Genomic DNA, 24,152 nt, shown 5'->3' with positions numbered 1-24,152 from the left:
TGCTTCTCTTGTTGCAGAGCACGGGCTCTAGGCATGCAGGCTTCAGTAGTTGCAGCACGCAGGCTCAGTAGTTGCGGCACACGGGTCCTAGAGCGTGCAGGCTTCAGTAGTTGTGTGACACGGGCTCATGGGCTCTAGAGCACAGGCTCAGTAGTTGTGGCACATGGGCTTAGTTGCTCCATGGCATGTGGGATCTTCCCAGACCAGGGATCGAACCTGTGTCCCCTACATTGGCAGGCGGATTCTTAGCCACTGTGCCACCAGGGAAGTCCCTGCATTAAGCTTTTGAAACCCTTCCTCTGACTGCAATCTCCATCCTCCACAGTCTGAAAGATCACTCCTAAATTCAGATCTGTCCTCTCACTTCCTTGGTTAAAACATTTTGGTACTTGTCCATTGCTCTTAAGATAAGGGCAAAATTTCACATGCTGGCCTGTGAAGTTGTACCGGATCTGGCCTCACACCGAATCCTCTCATGCTGTATTTGGTTTCAGTTTTATCTTCCAACCATGTTCCTTCTTCCAGTGCCTGGAATGGATCATGAATTTTCCCCCGTTCGGGGCCTTTTGCAGTTCCTAGAGTGACCCCACACTCTCCTTATTCCACCCTCCACCCCACTTTACTCTCATCCCTCCCGCAACTCTCTTTTTGAGCTGAGTTATATTTGCTTTTCAGATCTTAGCTTAAACAGCTTTTTGTGTTTGTTCGTGTGGGGTTTTTTTTTCTTATTTTTGTTTTACTTTACAAAACAGATTTATTTTTACCTATCCTCACTTTCAGAGTCCTGTGTATTCTCTTTTGCCTTTTTCTTTGTGTTTTACTTCTAAGTATTTTATTTTTAGTATATATTTCCCTCCTACTACATTGTAAGCATCCAGAGGTTATGGACATTGTCTGTCCTGTGTAATGATTTAGCCCCACTTTCAGTACACTGTTTTGGACACAGTGTATAATCAGTAGTGAGGTGGATGGACCTAGAGTCTGTCATACAGAGCGAAGTAAGTCAGAAAGAGAAAAACAAATACCGTATGCTAACGCACATATATGGAATCTAAAAAAAAAAAGGTTCTGAAGAACCTGGGGCAGGACAGCAATAAAGACACAGATGTAGAGAATGGACTTGAGGACACTGGGAGGGGGAAGGGTAAGCTGGGACGAAGTGAGAGAGTGGCATGGACATATATACACTACCAGATGTAAAATAGATAGCTAGTGGGAAACAGCCACATAGCACAGGGAGATCAGCTCGGTGCTTTGTGACCACCTAGAGGGGTGGGATTCGGAGGATGGGAGGGAGACGCAAGAGGGAGGGGACATGGGGATATATGTATATGTATAGCTGATCCACTTTGTTATACAGCAGAAACTAACACACCATTGTAAAGCAATTATACTCCAATAAAGATGTTAAAAAAATGTGTTAGTATGAATGAACAAACAGATAAATTTCAAATGAACTTTTTGAATAGAATGTAATTTTTATCATGTAAACTGTGAATATTATAAACCCTATTCATTCTATAAAGATGATTCAAATTACTTCTAAATATCATAGTTTTCTGATGATACATTTTCATAGTGAATTTGACTGTGTTTTCAAAGAATTGGTTTTAATATTTTACGTAAAATTCCTAACCAGAATTAACATTACAATAGTGTAATTACATTCTATTTAAAAGAGATTTGAATTACTCTCTAAGTAGATACCTTTTGTTTTTAGAGAAAAAGTGTATCATCCTTGTGAAATATTCAATTTGTACTTAGATAATAGGACTCTTCAAATATAAGAATATTTCTAAGGATCTTTTACCGATGTTTCGGGGTTTACATTGTTTTAAAGTGTCTTTTTTCAACATTTAATATTTAAGTGTTATTTAGGTTTCAGTATTGAAAATTCTGGCGCACGTATGTATTTAGATTTCTAATTATAACTTAAGGCACTAAGGCAGAAGTACATTGGTAGTGGCAGAGAAAAACTAAAAAATTGAAGAAAATAATGGCAAATAAACATACTTAAGTAATTAAAAATATTTAATAGCTATCCCCAAGGCAAAACATCATATTTAAATGTTTGTATCATAAACAGGGTTTATAGTGTGCATTTATATTCTGTTCTTTTCGTTAAGATGCCACTGGTGTTTATAATGTGGAATAGATACCTAAGTTCCAATATCATTAATATATGCCAAGTACTACTCCTTTATCTGACACTATTCATCACATTCTAATTAATCATCAAGGAAGAACCCAACTATTCTTTTTCAGATATGGACCAATAACTCTTGGGAAAATTAAATCATCTTTCAGAAACATTTCATTCCTTGGTGCTAATAATTCAGTGCAAATGAATTTCCAGAATAACAGTCAGATCGTATTATATAATTTTCTTTAAGATTCTCCATCTTCTGTTTAAAGCTTTCATTCTGCATTTGAAATCTGCTTTTTCTCAAAAGTCATTTGCAGTATTGTGATAAGTAGCAAAAGGCTATTCACAAAGTATAATACGAGCTTCATTTGCAGCTAGAAAATGTTAAAGAGTACTTTTTGTTTGTGAAGACAAATCTGAGTGGTTGGGTCACTGTGAACAAGAGGGAAAATGTGGGATATTCTCATCCTTTTAGTAATATTTAATCTCATTTTAATCTTTGTCTTTTCACTATTGTTCTTGATAACGTAGCAATGACCCAGTTTTCTGGGGTAATTTGCAATTCAATCCTGTGCTCGTCACAGTACATAAACAGAAAAATATAAAGGAAAATGTCCTTCAGGGACTTCCCTGGTGGCGCAGTGGTTAAGAATCCGCCTGCCAATGCAGGGGACACGGGTTTGAGCCCTGGTCCGGGAAGATCCCACATGCCGCGGAGCAACTAAGCCCATGCACCACGATTCCTGAGCCTGCGTGCCTAGAGTCCATGCTCTGCAGCAAGAGAAGCCACCGCAATGAGAAGCCCGCGCACAGCAACGAAGACCCAATGCAGCCATAAAAAAATAAATGAATGAATGAATGAATAAAATTAAGAGTCCTTCAGCCTCCATTTACATGTATTATTATTTTGCATCCATGGTCTCTCTTTGATGAGAGTTGCTATAGGTAGATGAGAATTTCTGCATCCATTTAGTGACCTTCTTTGTCATATTTAAAACCTGAATCATCAAGGCAATTAGCCATAGATTTCATGTGGTTCTCATTCCCTTAGTACCCAACAACCGTTGCCATGCTCCTGGATCTCCCAGTTTATATCCTTGAACTGTGGGATGGTACAGAAAGAATGAAGGCGCTACTTTAATGATTCTGCCTCTTACCACAGCAATTTGGGGGCACCTACTTCATTTTATATTTGTAACAGAGACGGTAATCTTTGTTGTTGCTGTTGGTATTATTTCAAGAATCATTGGTGACGTTTTTGAGTGCTTCACTCCAATTACAGATAATGGGGCTTTCCTGCATATAAGTACAAATAAGATAACATTAATATACCAACTAATTCTTAATGCTTTAAGAAAGATAGGCCTGTTGCAAAGATAGACTTCAGATTCTCCAACCCTACCCTCTTTAGCAGTTTATCTCTGTCTTTATTACTAGCACATTATAAAATAAAATAATAATTCTTCAGATACGTTTCCCTGTTTATATGATCTGTGTCATATAATGATATCTTTTTACTCTCTGAAATTTTAATGGTTATCCTCGTGTTAGTATGTGCCAAGTGTTAGTGGAGCTTTAACTAGTCACTGTCATTTCAGTGATTCAGAATGTTTTATATCAGTACAGTAGAAGAAAACAATCCTCTTTCATAAAAATAGCAGAAGTATTAAAAAATTTTGTATAATTTGGGTATATGAAGAATGGGAAAATCAATTATATAAATTTTATGCTAGCCTGATTATGTGCATTAAAGATGTTCTGTGTGTCAAAATTCTTTCTGGGGAAAGAATAAAGACACACTGCAGACAGAATCTTCATCAAGTGAATAATGATAGAAGAGTTGGCTAATGGCTGTTATCTTCAGGCACTGCCATAAAGAATCTGTACATTCCTTATACATATTTAGTTTTAGTTTCTGGCGGGACCAGTGTTGAAGCACAGGTTAGGTGCCCCAGGTGAAACAGAGCCCATACCTCAAAGGCATGGGTGTCTTCTGACCAATCAGTAGACCCAACTCTCAAGATGGATGCTACTTCACAACTGAGAGGTACCAAATGAGATCTAAGCCTGGCCTAGATGCTTTCTTGAGATAGAAGTTGAGATTTGGCAATGCCCAACACGTGGGATCAATCCGGATAAGAGTGCCCACCTCTGCCTCCACTGTTTTTGCATTAATGGATTTACAAGCCCTAGATAGCATCACATGAACATTATCCTTTTCTTGGACTGAGTTGCTTCATTTGTTTCACTTACCAACATATCCTCAAATAAAATGACTCTTAAGAAACTTAGTGTTATAAAGACTTAATTTAAAAGATTCAAATGGTCCGTAATGAAGACTAGAATGAACTTGGGCCTATTCATCTCTTTCAAGATGAAGATTAAGCCTGCAGTTTATCACTGGGTGAAGACGATCCAAGGAACTCCTACTGAAAGTTCGACACTATAGGGAAGGCCACACTTCAAAGAAACCAAAATTAGTACATAAAACGTAGGTCATAGGTGGATGTTATACACAAAGACTTTGACATCATTTTTGAGAAGGGATCTCTAAAACCATCGTTCTTGATTTGATTAAAAAGACAATATGAACAAGACATGGGGAAGAATGCCCCAACCTATTTATAGTCACTGATTCACAAAACTTGCAATTTCTTAGGATGATTTACATTTGGAAATGTCCACATCCTTTAGAGAAGAACCAACATCCACGAGTGTCACTCCTACACTGATTGTAGTGGGTGACATCAGAAAACAATCATATCTCAACATTGGTGTGTTTTCCAAAGTCGAGGTATTTCATGTTTGGATACCATCATTGTGACAGATTGCCTTGTTGACTTCACTGTAGGTACAGTGTCCTCATCTCTTCACTTTATGTTTGGCCATCTGGCTTGCTTGACCAATGATGTGTGGGCAGAAGTGACAGTATGCCAGTTCAGAGCCGAAATGTAAGCAGTTTGTCCCCTTGCACCTTTGCAGTTGCCGGGGGAAAACTGTGGTCAGCTAGCCCACCTGTCCAAGGAGAGTGAGTGGCATGTGAGCTAACATTGCTCTAAGTGATTGATAGACCTGCAGTGAGAAGTAGCAGTGTCCCAGCTGCTTCTTCCTGAAGCAGAGACCTCCGGAGGATCCCAGCCACACTTAGCCAACTTCCAGCTCGTCTGCTGATCTGTGAACCTTAATAAATTAGTGTTGCTGGAAGCCACCGGATTTTGGCTTGATGTACAACTCGACAATAGATTATGGATGCAATCATCAATAACAGCCCAGTACAGAATGAGCTTTACCTGGACCACTGTTGATGTCCCTCTCCCACAGTGTCACATGAAGGTCAGGTCCACAAATCCTTCTTCAAGCTGTTTTGTCTCAGCTTTGCCCCTCCTGCAAATAACCACTGAAAAAAGAAGACAGTATCACGAAAATAAGGAAAAAAATGCAGCACAGAACCATCAAACTCCATATTTAGAACAAGAAGCATAAATCTTAAAAGCCCCAATTTCTGCAGAGGCAAATATCTCATGAAAACACAACAAATAAAATGTATTCCACATAGAACATTTGACTTCTGTCTCTAAAATATTTGCATTCAAGTGAATGGTTTCTTCTCAGTTTTTCCTTCTAACTAAGGAGTATATACTTGCTTTTTATGTGAGCAATTGAAGGGCTGGTTAAAGACGTTTCCTGAGATAGAAGGAAAATTAAGCAAAGGGTAATTTAAGTCCTCACCATAGAAAAATAAATTTTTTGTATTTTAAAATGTTTTTTAGAGCTTCAATTCAGATAATATAGCACATCAAAAAAATAAGAAATAATGAAATGAGAGGAGCCTATTTTATATACAGTCATATATTTCACTTTTCCCACTTAATGTTTTATGAGTATTTCTTCTTTTCTTAAATTTTAAATTTTTAAAAAATTTTTGGCTGTATTGGGCATTCGTTGCTGCACACGGGCTTTCTCTAGTTGTGGCGAGCGGGGGCTACTCTCTGTTGCAGTGCACGGGCTTCTCATTGCAGTGGCTTCCCTTGTTGCAGAGCACGGGCTCTAGGTGCGTGGGCTTCAGTAGTTGTGGCTTGTGGGCTCTAGAGTGCAGGCTCAGTAGTTGTGGCACACGGGCTTAGTTGCTCCACGGCATGTGGGATCTTCCCGGACCAGCCCTCGAACCCGTGTCCCCTGCATTGGCAGGCGGACTCTTAACCACTGTGCCACCAGGGAAGCCCCTATGAGCATTTCTTCTTGACATTCGAATTTTGTAAAACCCGAGATCAATTGCTGCATAATATATCATCAAGTCAATATACTGCAATATATTTAACCAGGCCTCTATTTTCTTACATTAAAGTTGTTTCCAGGTTTTTCCTGTTATAAATAAAGCTGCACAGAAACATTCATATGCATAATTGTTTATTGTTTCTTTGATTACTTCTTCATGTTAATCTTAGAATTTGAATTACTTGGTCAAATCATTAGAATGGTTTTAAAGTTTCTGATTTACTTTTTTCAACAAAAGCTTTTCCTTAAATAATATTCTTGGAAATACATTAACTGATTCTAAATATCTAGTTATTAATTTTCAATAGTTGTGACCTCCACTAAATGCCATATAATTTTAATACATAATACATACAATATGTATAGAGACAAAGAACTATTATTGTTTAGCGTAAATGCCTCTATTAAAATATAACCTCCATGAGAACAAGGACTATTTCCTCACCACTGTATCCCAGCACCTAGGATAATATCTAGAAAAAAAATAATGCTGTAGCACAGGGAGATCAGCTCGGTGCTTTGTGACCACTTGGAGGGGTGGGATAGGGAGGGTGGGAGGGAGGGAGACACACGAGGGAAGAGATATGGGAACATATGTATATGTATAACTGATTCACTTTGTTATAAAGCAGAAACTGACACACCATTGTAAAGCAATTATACCCCAATAAAGATGTAAAAAAATGCTGTATTAATATTTGTTTAATGAATGAACAAAACTCAAATTTAGATTTCCAACAACTTCCAAGACTAAGGTTTATTTTCCACTTTGTATGGTACTTAAATAATTCTTAGTCATTTTGATTTCTGCCTTTGTGAATTAATTGTTCATGTCCTTTGCCTTCTTCTGAGGGTTTTGACCAACTTTGAAAATCTCCCTGGGGTGTTGTTCAGTACAATTCAAAGGGATATCAAGTCTCTTTGGGGTCCACTAGACCTAACACCAGTCCAAAAAGGTAACTTAAAAATGATAAAAAATCCTAGACTCAATCTTAAAATGAATATCTAGAGTGAACTTCAGTGGATCAACAAAACAACCAGATTGTGAGCATATGTGTGTAATACCCCCAACTACAGGGAACATTCAGTAATGTTGATGATGTAATGTGTGAAAGGAGCTAGCAGCTCACTCTCAACTAGATTTTTCTAAGAGTTTCCTTTGATTAGCCCAATATACCCTATACTTTTTTTGATTCAAAGAGACACATGTAGTCTGTACCCTGCATTTTAATGCCTATGAGTTTCTTTGTACTTTGTTCTGTATGGTGGGTTTTTTTTCTTTTGGATTTATTGAGGTGTAATTGACAAAATTATAAATACTTCAAGTCTACTTTGAGATGATTTAATATACACTGTGAAAGGATTCCTCCTGTCTGGTGAATCAACACATCCATCACCTCACATATTTTTAGTTTTTTTAAACAGATCTTTATTGGAGTATAATTGTTTCACAATACTGTGTTAGTTTCTGTTCCACAACAAAGCAAATCAGGCATATGCATACACATGTCCCCATATCACCTCCCTCTTGAGCCTCCCTTCAAACCTCCCTATCCCACCCCTCTAGGTCATCGCAAAGCATCGAGTTGATTTCCATGTGCTATGATGCTGCTTCACACCAGCCAACTGTTTTACATTCCGTAGTATATGTATGTCGATGCTACTCTCACTTCGCCCCAGCTCTGCCCTCCCACCCTATGTCCTCAAGTCCATTCTGTATGTCTACCTCTTTATTCCTACCCTGCAACTAGGTTCATCAGTACCATTTTTTTCTTTTTAGATTCCACATATATGTGTTAGCATACGGTATTTGTTTTTCTCTTTCTGACTTACTTCACTCTGTATGACAGACTCTAGGTCCATCCACCTCAGTACAAATAACTCAATTTCGGGTTTTTTATGGCTGAGTAATATTCCATTGTATACATGTGCCACATCTTCTTTATCCATTCATCTGTCAATAGACATTTAGGTTGATTCCATGACCTGGCTATTGTAAATAGAGCTGCAGTGAACATTGTGGTACATGTCTCTTCTTGATTATGGTTTTCTCAGGGTAAGTGCCCAGCATTGGGATTGCTAGGTCATATGATAGTTCTATTTTTAGTTTTTTAAGGAACCTCCATACTGTTTTCCTTAGTGGTTGTATCAATTAACATTCTCACCAGTAGTGCAGGAGGGTTCCCTTTTCACCACACCCTTTCCAGCATTTATTGTTTCTAGATTTTTTGATAATGGCCATTCTAACTGGTGTGAGGTGATATCTCATTGTAGTTTTGATTTGCATTTCTCTAATAATTAGTGATGTTGAGCATCTTTTCATGTGCCACTTTTCCATCTGTATGTCTTCTTTGGTGAAATGTATATTTAGGTCTTCTGCCCATTTTTTAACTGGGTTGTTTGTTTTTTTGCTATTGAGCTTCATGAGCTGTTTGTATATTTTGGAGATTAATCCTTTGTTGTTTCATTTGCAAATATTTTCTCCCATTCTGAGGGTTGTCTTGCTTATGGTTTCCTTTGCTGTGCAAAAGCTTTTAAGTTTAATTAAGTCCCATTTGTTTATTTTTGTTTTTATTTCCATTACTTTAGGAGGTGGATCAAAAAAGATCTTGCTGTGGTTTATGTCAAAGAGTGTTTTTCCTCTAAGAGTTTTATAGTTTCTGGTCTTACATTTAAGTCTTTCATCCATTTGGAGTTTATTTTTGTGTATGGGGTTAGGGAATGTTCTAATTTCATTCTTTTATGTGTAGCTGTCCAGTTTTCCCAGCACCACTTACTGAAGAGGCTGTCTTTTCTCTATTGTATGTTCTTGCCTTCTTTGTCATAAATAAGTACCTATGTGTGTGTGGGTTTATCTCTGGGCATTCTATTCTGTACCATTGATCTGTATTTCTGGTTTTGTGCCAGTACCATACTGTCTTGATTACTGTAGCTTTGTGGTATAGTCTGAAGTCAGGAAGCCTGATTTCTCCAGCTCCATTTTTCTTTCTCAAGATTGCTTTGGCTATTTGGGGTCTTTTGTGTTTCCATATGAACTGTAAAATTTTTTGTTCTAATTCTGTGAAGAATGCCATTGGCAGTTTGATAGGCATTGCACTGAATCTGTATATTGCTTTGGGTAGTACAGTCATTTTCACAATATTGATTCTTCCAATCAAGAACATGGTATATTTGTCCATCTGTTTATGTCATCTTTGATTTCTTTCATCAGTGTTTTATTGTTTTCTGAGTACAAGTCTTTCTCCTCCTTATGCAGGTTTATTCCTAGTTATTTTATTCTTTTTTTTTTTTTTTTGCAGTGGTAAGTGGTAGTTTTTCCTTAATTTCTCTTTCTGATTTTTCATTTTGGTATATAGGAATGCCAGAGACTTCTGTGCATTAATTTTGTATCCTGAAACCTTATCAAATTCATTGATTAATTCTAGTAGTTTTCTGGTGGAAACTTCAGGATTTTCTATGTATCATGATACATAGTATCATGTCATTGGCAGTGACAGTTTTACTTCTTCTTTTCCAATTTGTATTCCTTTTATTTCTTTTTCTTCTCTGACTTCTGTGGCTAGGACCTCCAAGACTATGTTGAATAAGAGTGGCAAGAGTGGACATCCTTTTCTTGTTCCTGATCTTAGTTGAAATGCTTTCAGTTTTTCACCAATGTGCATGATGCTTGCTGTGGGTTTGTCATATATGGCCTTTATTATGTTGAGGTAGGTTCCCTTTATACCCATTTTCTGGAGAGTTTTTTTTTTTTTATCATAAATGGGTGTTAAATTTTGTCAAAAGCTTTTCTGGGCTTCCCTGGTAGCGCAGTGGTTGAGAGTCAGCCTGCCGATGCAGGGGACACGGGTTCGTGCCCCGGTCCAGGAAGATCCCACATGCTGTGGAGCGGCTAGGCCCGTGAGCCATGGCCGCTGAGCGTGTGTGTCCGGAGCCTGTGCTCCGCAACGGGAGAGGCCACAACAGTGAAAGGCCCGCATACCACAAAAAATTTTAAAAAAAGCTTTTTCCACAGCTACTGAGATGATCATTTATTTTTTATTCCATAATTTGTTAATGTGGTGTATCACATTGATTTGCATATATTGAAGTATCCTTGCATTCCTGGGATAAATCCCACTTGATCATGGTGTATGATCCTTTTAATGTGCTGTTGGATTCTGTTTGCTAGTATTTTGTTCAGGATTTTTGCATCTATGTTCATCAGTGATATTGGTCTATAATTTTCTTTTTTTCTATATCTTTTTCTGGTTTTGGTATCAGGATGATGGTGGCTTCATAGAAAGAAGTTGGGAATGTTTCTCCCTCTGCAATTTTTTGGAAGAATTTGAGAAGGATGGGTGTTAGCTCTTCTATAAATGTTTGATCGAATTCACCTGTGAAGCCATCTGGTCCTAGACTTTTGCTTGTTGGAAGATTTTAAATTATGGTTTCAATTTCGTTACTTGTGATAGGTCTGTGTGTATTTTCTAATTCTTCCTGGTTCAGTCTTGGAAAATTGTACCTTTCCAAGAATTTGTCCATTTCTTCCAGATTGTCTATTTTATTGGCATATAGTTGCTTGTAGTAACCTCTCATGATCCTTTGTATTTCTGCAGTGTCAGTTGTTACTTCTCCTTTTTCATTTCTAACTCTATTGATTTGAATCTTCTCCCTTTTTTTCTTGATGAGTCTGGCTAAGGGTTTATCAGTTTTGTTTATCTTCTCAAAGAACCAGCTTTTAGTTTTATTGATCTTTGCTATTGTTTTCTTCATTTTTATTTCATTTATTTCTGCTCTGAGCTTTTATGATTTCTTTCCTTCTACTGACTTTGGGTTTTCTTTGTTCTTCTTTCTCTAGTTGTTTTAAGTGTAGGGTTAGATTGTCTATTTGAGGTTTTTCTTGTTTCCTGAGGTGAGATTGAACTGCTGTAAACTTCCTTCTTAGAACTACTTTTGCTGTGTCCCATAGATTTTGGGTCATCGTGTTTTTGTTGTCATTTGTTTCTATGTATTTTTTAAATTTTTTATTTGATTTCTTCAGTGATCTCTTGGTTATTTAGTAGCCCACTGTTTAGCCTCCATGTATTTGTGTTTTTTACAGTTTTTTTTCCTGTAATTGATTTACAGTCTCATAGCGTTGTGGTCAGAAAATATGCTTCGTACGATTTCAGTTTTCTTAAATGTACCAAGGCTTGATTTGTGACCCAAGATGTGATCTATCCTAGAGAATTTTCTGTGTGCACTTGAGAAGAAAGTGTATTTTGACACTTTTGGTTGGAGCATTTAATCCATTTACATTTAAGTTCATTCTCACTATGTATGCTCCTATTACCATTTTCTTAATTGTTTTGGGTTTGTTATTGTAGGCCTTTTCCTTCTCTTGTGTTTCCTGCCTAGGGAGGTTTCTTTAGCATTTGTTATAAAGCTGGTTTGGTGGTGCTGAATTCTCTTAGCTTTTTCTTGTCTGAAATGCTTTTGATTTCTCTGTCAAATCTGAATTAGATCTTTGCTGTGTAGAGTAATCTTGGTTGTAGGTTTTTCTCTTTCATCACTTTACGTATATACTGCCACTCCCTTCTGGCCTGCAGAGTTTCTGCTGAAAAATCAGCTGATAACCTTATTGGGGTTCCTTTGTATGTTATTTTTTTTTTTCCCTTGCTGCTTTTAATATTTTTTCTTTGAATTTAATTTTTGTCAGTTTGATTACTATGTGTCTTGGTATGTTTTTCCTAGGGTGTATCCCATATGGGATCTCTGTGCTTCCTGGACTTGGGTGACTATTTCCTTTCCCATGTTAGGGAAGTTTTCCACTATAATCTCTTCAGATATCTTCTTAGATCCTTTGTTTTTCTGTTCTTCTTCTGGGACCCTTATAATTTGAATGTTGGTACATTTAGTGTTGTCCCAGAGGTCTCTGAGATTGTTTTCAATTCTTTTCATTCTTTTTTCTTTATTCTGCTCCTCCGCCGTTATTTCCACCATTTTGTCTTCCAGCTCACTTATTCGTTCTTCTGCCTCAGTTATTCTGTTATTGATTCCTTCTAGTGTATTTTTCATTTCAGTTATTGGTTGTTCATCTCTGTTTGTTTGTTCTTTAGTTCTTCTAGATCTTTTTAAAGAATTTCTTGTGTTTTCTCAATCTGTGCCTCCATTCTATTTCCAAGATTCTGGATCATATTTACTATCATTACTCTGAATTCTTTTTCAGGTAGATTGCCTATTTCCTCTTCACTTATTTGGTCTTGCAGGTTTTTACCTTGCTCCTTCATCTGTGACGTATGCTTTTGCTGTCTCTTTTTTTTTTTTTTTTTAATGAACAGGACTGTGTTCCTGTCTTACTGGTTGTTTGGTCTGAGGCTTCCCACACTGGAGTTTGTAGGCTATTGGGTAGAGCTGGGTCTTGGTGCTGAGATGAGGAACTCGGTGAAACCTCACTCTGATGAATATTTCCTGGAGTCTGAGGTTCTCTGTTAGTCCAGTGGTGTGGCCTCGGAGCTCCCACTGCAGGAACTTTGGCCTGACCCTGGGCTTGTGAACCAAGATCCCACAAGCCACATGGGGTTGCAAAAAGAAAAAGAAAAAAAGGAAAAAGGAACAATAATAAAGTAAAAAATAAAATTAGACTAGGAAACTAACAGATATGTTAGAAAGAATATAAAAATAAAAATATAGATGAATCAACAACCGGAATGTACATCAGTACCACAATAGTAAAAAAGAGGAGGAGGGAAAAGAAAGAAAAAAAAAATCAAAAGGGGAGGGAAAGACTTTGGTTGTGGAGGGTGGGGCCTAAGCAAGGGTGAGGTTTGGGTGGTGGGTGGTGCCTATGCTCAGGACCCACAGGGCTGGAAAAGCCCTGGGGGCTGTGGGGGGTGGGGCTTAGGCTCAAGGAATAGAAGGGACCCAGGAATGCCCCCCACCCCTGGTCTCAGAGGACAGAGGACCTCACCTGGGAGCCCAGCAGGCTTCCTGGGCTCAAGTGGGCAGAACAAAAACCCTCCTATCCTCTCCTGCTGCTCCCAGATGGCTCCTCCCACCTGCCTCTCCTGATATCCCCAGCCTCCCTTGCAGCCGGATGGAGCTTTGGAGGGTAGGGAATTGGCCTGCCAATTGGAGCTCAGCAGGCTCCCTGTGCCCAAGTGGGCAGGGCAGTCACCCTCCGCTCCTCTCCTGCTCCTCCCAGATGGTTCCTCCTGCTTTTGTCTCCTGATCTCCATGGCCTCCCTCGTATGCCCTCAAGGACCCACATGGACTGAAGGGGGCCTTGGAGGGCAGGGGACTGGCTTGGGAGCTCAGCAGGCTCCCTGTGCCTGAGTGGTTCCTCTCCCGCTCCTTCCAGAGGGCCCCTCCCACCCGCCTCTCCTGTTCTCCCCTTGGGCTTCTTCCTATGCCCCCAGGACCCACGTGGCCTGGAGGGGGCTTTGGAGAGGGTGTACCGGCTTGGGAGCTCAGCAGGCTTCCTGCCCTGAGTGGGCCACGCGATCACCCTCTGCTCCTCTCAGCTCTTCTGGGAGGGTCCCTCCTGCCTGCCTCTCCTGATCTCCCCAGCCTCAAGGGCGCTGATCCTGTCTGGCCTCCACTTCTCCTCCCCACTCAGTGCCCGTACATCCTATTGGTTCACTTTGGGGTTCCTCCCATTTCCCTGGGTATCAGAGTCCCCCACCATCAGCCAGCAGGTGCCCTAGTTGTGGGGAGACACTAACTCCACATCTTTCCACACCACCATCTTCATCTCACATATTTTTATATGAATACATATATTTGGTGAGAACATTAAGTTCTGTATTACATGTTTTTATCTTGTCTTTCCAGAAGATTCTATGGTCAGGAAGTATATCACCTAAGTCGCCTTTGGCTGGTATAACTACCTAGTCTAGAGCTAGATAGTTATAGGGATATTAGAATTTAAAAATAATCATTGGTCTTATAAATTAAAGTTGATTTTAGAACAAATGTTTTGTATGCTATTTACAAAAGTTTAGTCTAGCAAGTTAAATGAAGTCCTTGCTTAAAGTAAAAAGAAAGTAGTAACTAGAACCATGAGTATCTAATAATGGTTTTGCTTACAATAATAGAGTATGGAGTTAGCTCGAACATATAACTGAATACCTGACTGCTTATTGTAGATATAAAAGGAGTTGAAAATATTTGTAGCACATGCTTTGTTCAAACAAAACTCCCTAATAGAAGAACCACTATACAGTCTAAACAAATGTCAGTTTTCAAAATGTGGTGAAAACTTTGGATCATAGAAGATTAGAAAAACTGGCTGCAAGAGAAAATTTGCCAAAGGGCATGGTATGTTTAAAATATCCCAGAGACTGGGTTTTGAAAAATATTTCATATAGAAATAAAGCCACAAGCAACCCACAAATATCTGATTTAATTTTGGTTAATCTGATATTCAGTTAGATGAAGCAAGACTTGCTCTCTGAGAATACCTGAGTATATAGTGTATACATGCATAGGAAACAGACCCATATATAAGCTATCTATTGCCACAATAATACTGCTTAACAACCAGAAAACCTTAGTGGTATGTAATTAAACATTTGTCAAGGTTATAAAATCAGCTGATCTTGGCTGGACTCATCAGGTTCAGTTTGTCTCTTCAACAGAGGGTCTCATTCAGTTCTGAAAACAGTGGGCTAGTGGGCTAGTGCTTTCTCTTGGTGATGGCAGCATTACAAGTCAAAATTCAAAAACATGCAGAAGCACATATAGTTTCTTGCAACCTAGGATCAGAACTGACAAACCATAACTTCTGCATTTGAGGAAATCAGTTTACATGATTGAGTTCAGATTGAAGGAGTGGAGAATAGACCCTCCGTCTTTCTTTAATAGGTTAGTTGCAACATCCAATGGCAAAGAATGCGGAAGGAAGGGTGACACATTGGGCCTAATAACACAATCTACCACAGCCAATATCTTTCTTAAACTTTGGCTTTCCAGGTTTACAACCACTGACCCAGAGTACCAGGCATCTGTATGCCAAATACTATGATATATATGAGAGTTAATTATATGATCTTAGAATAACTGTTCTTTTAACTTGCATTTCTCTGATGATATATAATGTGGAGCATCTTTTCATATGCTTATTTGCCATTGGTATATCTTCTTTGAAGAGGTGTCTTTTAAGGACTTTGGCCTGTTTTAAAATGGAGTTATTTGTTTTCTTATTGTTGAATTCTAAGTGTTCTTCGTATAATATATTTTTGTATAATAATCCTTCAATAGGTATGTCCTTTGCAAATATTTCCTCCCAGTCTGTAGCTAGTCTTTTCATTCTCTTTACTGTGTTTTCTGTAGGTCAGAAGTTTTTAATTTTAATGTCGTGTTTATTAATTGTTCTTTCATGGATAGTGCCTCTGGTGTTACATCTAAATAAAAAACATTGCCAAACCCAAGGTCATGGAGATTTTTCTACTATATTATGTTCTAGGAGTTTTCTAGTTTTGTGTTTTACATTTGGACCTGTGAACCATCATGAGTTAATTTTTCTGAAGAGTGTAAGGTCTGTGTCTAGATTCTTTTTTTTGCTTGTGGGTGTCCAGTTGTGCCAACACCATTTGTTGAAAAGAATACGTTTCTCCATTGAGTTGCCTTTTCTCCTTTGTCTGAAATCATTTCACAGTATTTATGTAGATCTATTTCTGGGTTCTCTAATCTGTTCTATTGATCTGTTTGTCTATTCTTTAACCAATATGACAGTGTCTTGATTATTGTTATTTTATAGTTTTATACTAAGCCTTGAAATCAGGTAGTGTCAGTCCTCCGTCTTTCCATGTCTTTGAATATTGGGTTGGTTATTCTGGATCTTTTGCTTCTCCGTATAAGCTTTAGAATCAGTTTGTCAGTATCCATAAAATAAGTTGCTGGGGATTGACAGGGATTGCATTGAATCTGTAGATCAAGTTAAGGAGAACAGACATCTTTATAATATTGAGTCTTCCTATCCGTGAACATGACATATTTCTCCATTTGTTTAGTTCTTCTTTGAATTCTTTAATCAGAATTTTGTAATTTTTCTTGATAGCTTCTGTACATATTTTGTTAGATTTTTACATAAGAATTTCATTTTTTAGGGTGTTGATGTAAATGGTATTTTTAAAAATTTTAGATTCCGCCTGTTCATTGTTCGTATATAGGAAGGCAATTTATTTTAGTATGTTAACCTTGTATATTCCACTTTTGCTATCATTACTTACCTGTTCCAGGAGCGTTTTTGTTGATATTTTCAAATTTACTACATATATGATCATGTCATCTGTTAACAAAGATACTTTTATGTTTTTATTCCCAATCTGTATACCTCTTGTTTCCTTTTCCTGTATTACTGCATTAGCTAGGACTTCCAGTATGATGTTAAAAGCAATGGTGAGTGGAGATATAATTGCTTTATCCCTGATCTTAGTGGGAAAGCTTTGATTTTTTACAATTAAATATAATCTTAGCTGTAGGTTTTTAAAAAAATAATCCTATTAAGTTGAGGAGGTTCCTTTCTCTTCCTAGTTTTCTGAGAGCTTTTATCACAGATGCATTTTAGATTTGGCAAATGCTTTGCCTGTAATCTACTGATATGATCATTTTTCTCCTTTAGTTTGTTGATATGATGAATTACATTAATTGATTTTCAAATGTTGAACCCGACTTGCATACCTGAGATAAATCCCACCTGGTCATGGTGAAAATTATTTTTTTGTACATTGTTACATTCAATTTGCTAATGTTTTGTGGAGTATTTTTGCATCTATGTTCATGACAGATATTGCTCTTTTTTTTTTTTTCTTCCAATGTCTTTGTCTGCTTTTGGTATTATGGTAATGCTGGCCTCATAGATGAGTTAAGAAGTATTCTCTCTACTTCTATCTTCTGAAATAGATTGTAGAGAATTAGCATAATTTCTTCCTTAAATGTTTGGTGGAGTTCACTAGTGAACCCGTCTGGGCCTGGTGATTTCTGTTTTAGAAGATTATTAATTATTAATTCAATTTCTTTGTAGATGTAGGCCTATTCAGATTGTCTGTTTCTTCTTGTGTGAATTTTGGCAGCTGTGTCTTTCAAGGAATTTGTTCATTTCACCTAGGTTATCAAATTTGTGGCTATAGAGTTGTTCATAGTATTCCTTTATTATCCTTTTAATGTGTATGGGATCTGAATTGATGTCCTTTCTTTTGTTTCTAATGTTAATAATTTGTGTCCTTTCTTTTTTCTTCTTAGTCTGGTTAGAGGCTTATTGATATCATTGATTATTTCAAAGAATGAGCTTTTGGTTTTGTTGATTTTCTATGTCAGTTTTCTGTTTTCAGTTTTATTGATTTGTGCTCTATTTTTTATTATTTCTTTTCTTCTGCTCACGTTGGACTTAATTTGCTCTTCTCTGTCTAGTTTCCTAAGGAAGAAGCTTAGATAATTGATTTTAGATCCTTCTTCTTTTCTTATATATGCATTCAGTACTGTAAATTTCTTTGTAAACCCTGCTTTATCTGCATTTCCACAAATTTTAATTAGTTTTGTCTTCATTTTCATTTTACTCTAAATATTTTAAATTTCAGATCTCTTCTTTAACCCATGTGTAATTTAGAAATATACTGTTTAATCTCTGAATAATTTGGGATATTCCAGCTACCTTTATGTTATTAATTTCTAATTAATTACCTCATGGTCTGAGAGCAGATATTGTGCGGTTTCCATTCTATTAAAATTGTTAATTGGACTTTGTGGTCCACAGTGTGGTCTATCCTGGTGAATATTCTATGTGAGCTTGAGAAGAATGTGTATTCTACTGTTGTTGGATGAAATAGTCCATAGATGCCCATTATATCCACTTGATTAATGACATTGTTGAATTCAACTACTACTGATTTTCTGTCTGCTGGATCTCTCCATTTCCGACAAATAGGCGTTGAATGCTCCAGTGATTTTAGTAGATTCATCTATTTCTTCTTGCTGTTCTATTAATTTCTGCTTCATATACTTTGGCAACCTGTTATTTGGCACATTTATGATAAGAATTGGTATGTCTTCTTATAGAATTGACCCCTTTATTATTATGTAGTGCCCCTCTTTATTCCTGATAACTTTCCTTGCTCTGACGTCTACTCTGTTTCAAATTAATACAGTGACTCCTACTTCCTTTTTTCAGTGTTAGCATAGTATATATTTTCTGTATCCATTTACTTGTTTTTTGGGGGTTTTTTTTGTTTTTTTGTTTTGTTTTTACACGGGCCTCTCGCTGTTGTGGCCTCTCCCGTTGCGGAGCACAGGCTCCGGATACGCAGGTTCAGCGGCCATGGGTCACGGGCCCAGCCGCTCAACGGCATGTGGGATCTTCCCGGACTGGGGCACGACCCCGTGTCCCCAGCATCAGCAGGCAGACTCTCAACCACTGCGCCACGAGGGAAGCCCTCCGTTTGCTTTTAATATTTATGTGCCTTTATATTTAAAATGCATTTTTCATAGATGATATATAGTCGGTTTATTTTTTGGGGATCCGCTCTGCCAATCACTCTTTTAATTGGTGCATTTAGACCATTGATTTTTCAGTGTGATTCTTGATATTGTTGGTTTAATATCTACCATATTTGTTACCATTTTCTATTTGATGCCCTGTTCTTTGTTCCCACTATTTTTGTCCTCCACACTTTTTCTGCCTTTTGTGGTTTTAGTTGAGCATTTTATATGATTTGATTTTCTCTCTTTTCTTAACACATCAGTTATACTTCTTTTTTCCTTTTTTTCATGGTACCATAGAGTTTTTAATATACACTTACGACTAACCTAAGTCCACTTTCAAATACTGCTGTATCACTTCATGGGTAGTGCACATACCTTATAACAAAATAATTCATAAATCCTCCCTCCCTCCCATCCGTTGAATTAATATCATTGCTGTCATTAACTTCACTTATACATAAGCATTCATAAAGACATGCACCCTCTTTCTCTGTCACACACACACACACACACACACACACACACACACACACACACACAAGCATACAGTCAGCCCTCCATGTCTGCAGGTTTTGCATCCACAGATAGAGAGGACTGACTATACTATGGCATTTTATATAAGGTACTTGAGCACCCACATATTTTGATATGTGTATCATACTGGGAATACTGGAACCAATGCCATGAGGATACTGAGGGACAACTGTATAATTGAAGTACACAGTTGTTATTAATTTGAATAATCTGTTATCTGTTAAGTCAATTAAGAATAAGAAAAATCACAGTTTTTATTTTACCTTCAGTTATATCTTCTCTGGTTTTCTTCCTTTATGTAGGTCTGAGCTTCTGAGCTGTATCATTTTCCTTTTTTTCTAAAGAATTTTTTTTCACATTTCTTGTGAGGTAGGTCTACTGACAGATTCCCTCAATTTTTGTTTTTCTGAGGAAGTTTTTATTTCTTCTTCATTTTTATTTCTTCTTCATTTTCTTCTTCATTTATTTCTTCCTCATTCTTCTTCATTTCCCAGGGTAGAGAATTCTAGGTTGGAGATATTTTTGTTTCAACACTTTCAATATTTCACTTCACTCTCTTCTTGCTCACATGGTTTCTGAGATGTATGATTTATTCCTCTATAGATAAGGTTGGTTCCATCACCTCTACTCCCAGCTTCTTGCAGAATTTTTTCTTTATTTTCTCTAGCTTGAAAATGATATGCCTAGGTGTAGTGGGTTTTTTGTTTTGTTTTTTGCATTTATCTTGTTAGTATTCTCTCTGAACTTCCTGGATCTGTGGTTTGGTGCCTGACATTAATTTGGGGAAATTCTCAGTCATTATTTTTTCAACTATTTTATCTGTTCCTTTCTCTCTTTTTCTTCTGGTATTCACATTATGCCTATGTTATATCTTTTATCGTTGTCCCACAGTCCTTGGACATTATGTTCTTTCTTTCTTTTTCCAATTTTTTTTCTCTTGCTTTTCAGTTTTGGCACTTTCTATTGAGATATTCTCAAGGTCAGAGATTCTTTTACAGTTGTATCCAGTATTAATAAGCCCATCAAATGAATGCTTAATTTCTGATATAGTATTTTTTTTATCTGTAGCATATCTTTTTATCTTTCTTAGAATTTCCTTCTCTCTGCTTTCATTACATATTTTTGCATGCCGTTTACTTTACCCATTAGAATCCTTAGCATATTAACCATAGTTATTTTGAACTTCCAGTGTGATAATTACAATATCCCTGCAAGTCTGACTCTGATGCTTGCTCTGAATCTTCAAACTGTTTTTTGTTTTTGTTTTTTTTCTTGCTTTTCAGTATGTTTTGTAACTTGATAGGCAGACACGACGTGCTCAATAAAAGGAACTGCTGTGAATAGATCTTTAATAATATGGCAGTGAGATGTGGGGTGAGAGGAAGTGTTCTTTAGCCTTATGATTAGGCCTGTCTTTTAGTGAACCTGTGCCCCTGGACTGTGAACTTCACATGTGATTCCCAGTATTTTTTCTCCCTCACCTGAGGTAGAACAGGGTGGCTAGAAGAGGCTGGATTGGGGTGTTTTCCTATACCCAATTCAGTCACTTAGGCTCTGATAAAACCCCAATAGGTTAAGCTCTGTTTAAAGAGTTTCTCCTGAAGGCGGACATTGTTAGAAGAACAGAAGGCTTTGGCTTATTTCAAAGTGTTTCTTTTCTCCCTCCTGCTGTGGGAAGCATAAGGAGATTTTTCTCCAGAATTTGCTTTGAGCACCCGGTCGAGCTCCTGGAGGTAAACCTCACAAAAGTGTGCAGGCTCCCTAATGACTACTGTTTCCCTTAGAGATTTTAACCTCTCAGACTAGCCCCCTTTGAGCCTCCAGCAGCCCATCAATTACAGTTCAGGTTTCCCTACTCTGGCACTAGTTCCTGGAGGTTTCTGCTCTGGTAAACTGTGATTCTTTGTATATCTATGTCTAATTTAGGGGGCAGCCACTTGCCCTGTGACCTCACTTCTCTTACGGATTTAGGAAAAGTTGTTAATGTTTCAGTTTGGTCAGCTTTTTAAAAAAATGTATTTATTTTATTTATTTTTGGCTGTGTTGGGTCTTTGTTGCTGCATGTGGACTTTCTCTAGTTGCAGCACGTGGGGGCTGCTCTTCGTTGTGGTGTGCGGGCTTCTCACTGCAGCGGCTTCTCTTGTTGTGGAGCATGGGCTCTAGGCACATGGGCTTCAGGAGTTCCGGCACGTGAGCTCAGTAGTTGTGGCTCATGGGCTCTAGGGCACAGGCTTAGTAGGTGTGGCACGTGGGCTCAGTAGTTGTGGTTCATGGGCTCTAGAGCACAGGCTCAGTAGTTGTGGCACGTGGACTCAGTAGTTGTGGCTCAACTCTGGAGCGCAGGCTCGGTAGTTGTTGTGCACGGGCTTAGTTGCTCCGTGGCATGTGGGATCTTCCCGGACCAGGGCTGGAACCCATGTTCCCTGCATTAGCATGTGGATTCTTAACCACTGTGCCACCAGGGAAGCCCAGCTTTTAATTTTTTTATGATGGCGGGGTGACTTTCAAGCTTACATGCTGGGCTGGAAACTGGTATCTCAGTGTTCAGGTTTTTAAATAATTAAATAAAAATATTCAAGATGACGACTAGAATAGTTGTCATGAATTAGTTTTACAATGCAAATTGTATAATTCAGTCAACAAATGAAAATGTAAAAATAAATGTGTTTACATAGAAAACTATACATTGTTTAGAAAAGTGTTCTGGGTTACCTAGTTATAGTCATGTCTATTTTATACCTTATGGGACTCATGATTTTAACTTTCTTTAAAAATTATTCTTTAATAGTACTATTTTTGATTAGTTCAGTTTCCTGATATTGAGTCCTATGATTACTATTCTTAAGTAGCACTTAGATACTGCAGGAACCAACACTGAGTATCAGCCCTAGCATAATTCTTTTCATAAAGAACACTATTTTCATAGAGTCTTTTTAAGGGTTACTGATGGAATATAGAAAAGAAATTGTGCTGTACAAGAGTATATTTGACTTCAGGCTAAATGATAAAGTGGTTTTGTGTTTGCTTGAACAGTGATCTTCCTGTATTTTATTCTAGTCAAATCTGACTTTTTATACTCTAACTACTGGTGTCTGAAATAATCTAAAGGTTGCTGACATTTAAAAATTATTATTAGAGATAAAATCAAAAGAAAATAGAAATTATAAAACATCTGCTGTTTTAGTGTCTTCTATGTTCTAAGTTTCTCTCCCTGGATGTCAGTCAATGAATATTTCCTGATTATCCCTTTTTCAACATTACATAATTTCATTTATTTGTTGCATGACTCTTTTGAACTTTTTTCCCTTCTATGTTTATGCCAATTCCTTTTGTATTTACAAAATGCCCTAGCCACATATCTATTTTTATATGGGGTTTTAGAATTCTGGGGTTTTAGAATTCTGTAGAGTTTAAATTTAATAACTGGGTCCCTAAAGCTAAATTATGTTTCTCCATGTTAGCATTAGAAAAGTATTTTCTGTTGATGGGCAAGTAGTAATAAAACAGAGAAATAAGTACACATTTATGATGGATCCTGAAAAATTTTTGGTTAATTGGGATTTTCTCAGTGTTACAGAAAAAGTTTCATATTATCTACAAAAACCCTATAGCTAAAATCATATTAAATGGTGATTAAACTGGATACTTTCTACCTGAAGTAAGGAACAATGCAAAGAAGTCCTCTCTCACCACTGCTATTCAATATTGTACTGGAAGTCATAGCTCATTGAATAAGAAAAGAAAAGAAAAGGACATTAAAGATATAGATTGGAATGGAAGCACTAAAACTGCCTTCACTCATAGGTGACTTGATTGTCCATGCAGAAAATTCAAAAGAATCAACAAAAAACTCCAGAAACTCAAAGTTGAGTCTAGCAAGGACACAGGAATAATAGAAGACTTTTTTAAAAAATCCATATAACAGTAATAAACAATTGGAATTTGAAATTTTTTAAATACTGCCATTTAAAAAAAATCACCAAAAAGTACTTAGCTATAACACTAACAAAATATTATTTTTAGGAAGTATAAGCAATATACTCTAAAACTTTGATGAAACAAATCAGTTTTAAATAAATGGAGAAATGTTCCATGTTCATGGTTAGGAACACTCAGTATTGTTAAGATTTCAATTCTTCCAAAGTTGATAAACAGATTCAACACAATTCCATTCAAGATTCCAATAACCTACTTTGTAGATATTAATAAACAAGTTCTAAAGTTTATGTGAAAAACTACAAGGCCTGAACTACTGAAGAAGAAAAAAATTGGAGGATTCACACTACACAATTTCAAGAGTTAAAGTAAAGCCACAGGAATCAAGATAGTGTTGTATTAGCAAAAGAATAGACACATGGATCAGAGGAACAGAACAGACAACTAGATAGGACCGTATATATATAGTCAGTGCATCTTTGACAATGGTAAAATAGCAGTACAATGGAAAAGTATAACCTTTTTAACAGTGGTGGTGGAACATATGTCCATAGGCAAAACAACAACAGCAACCACCATCACCACCACCACCTAAGAATAGCTTAACTTAGGCATTATATCTTTCACAGAAATTAATTTAAAAAGGATCATAAAACTAAATGTAAAATGCAATAAAATTTCTAGAGGAAATCATCTGACCCAAATTATCTTGGATTTGGTTATGAGTTTTTAGATGGAACACCAAAAGCACAATCAAAGAAAGGAAAAATTCACAAGCTGAACTTACTAAAATTAAGAAAACACAAGTCAGAGACTGGGAGGA

The sequence above is a fragment of the Lagenorhynchus albirostris genome, chromosome 2 (genome assembly GCF_949774975.1).
Source record: "Lagenorhynchus albirostris chromosome 2, mLagAlb1.1, whole genome shotgun sequence".
NCBI lineage: Eukaryota > Metazoa > Chordata > Mammalia > Artiodactyla > Delphinidae > Lagenorhynchus > Lagenorhynchus albirostris.
The sequence above is the reverse complement of the archived record's forward strand: the minus strand, read 5'-3'. Positions refer to the sequence as shown.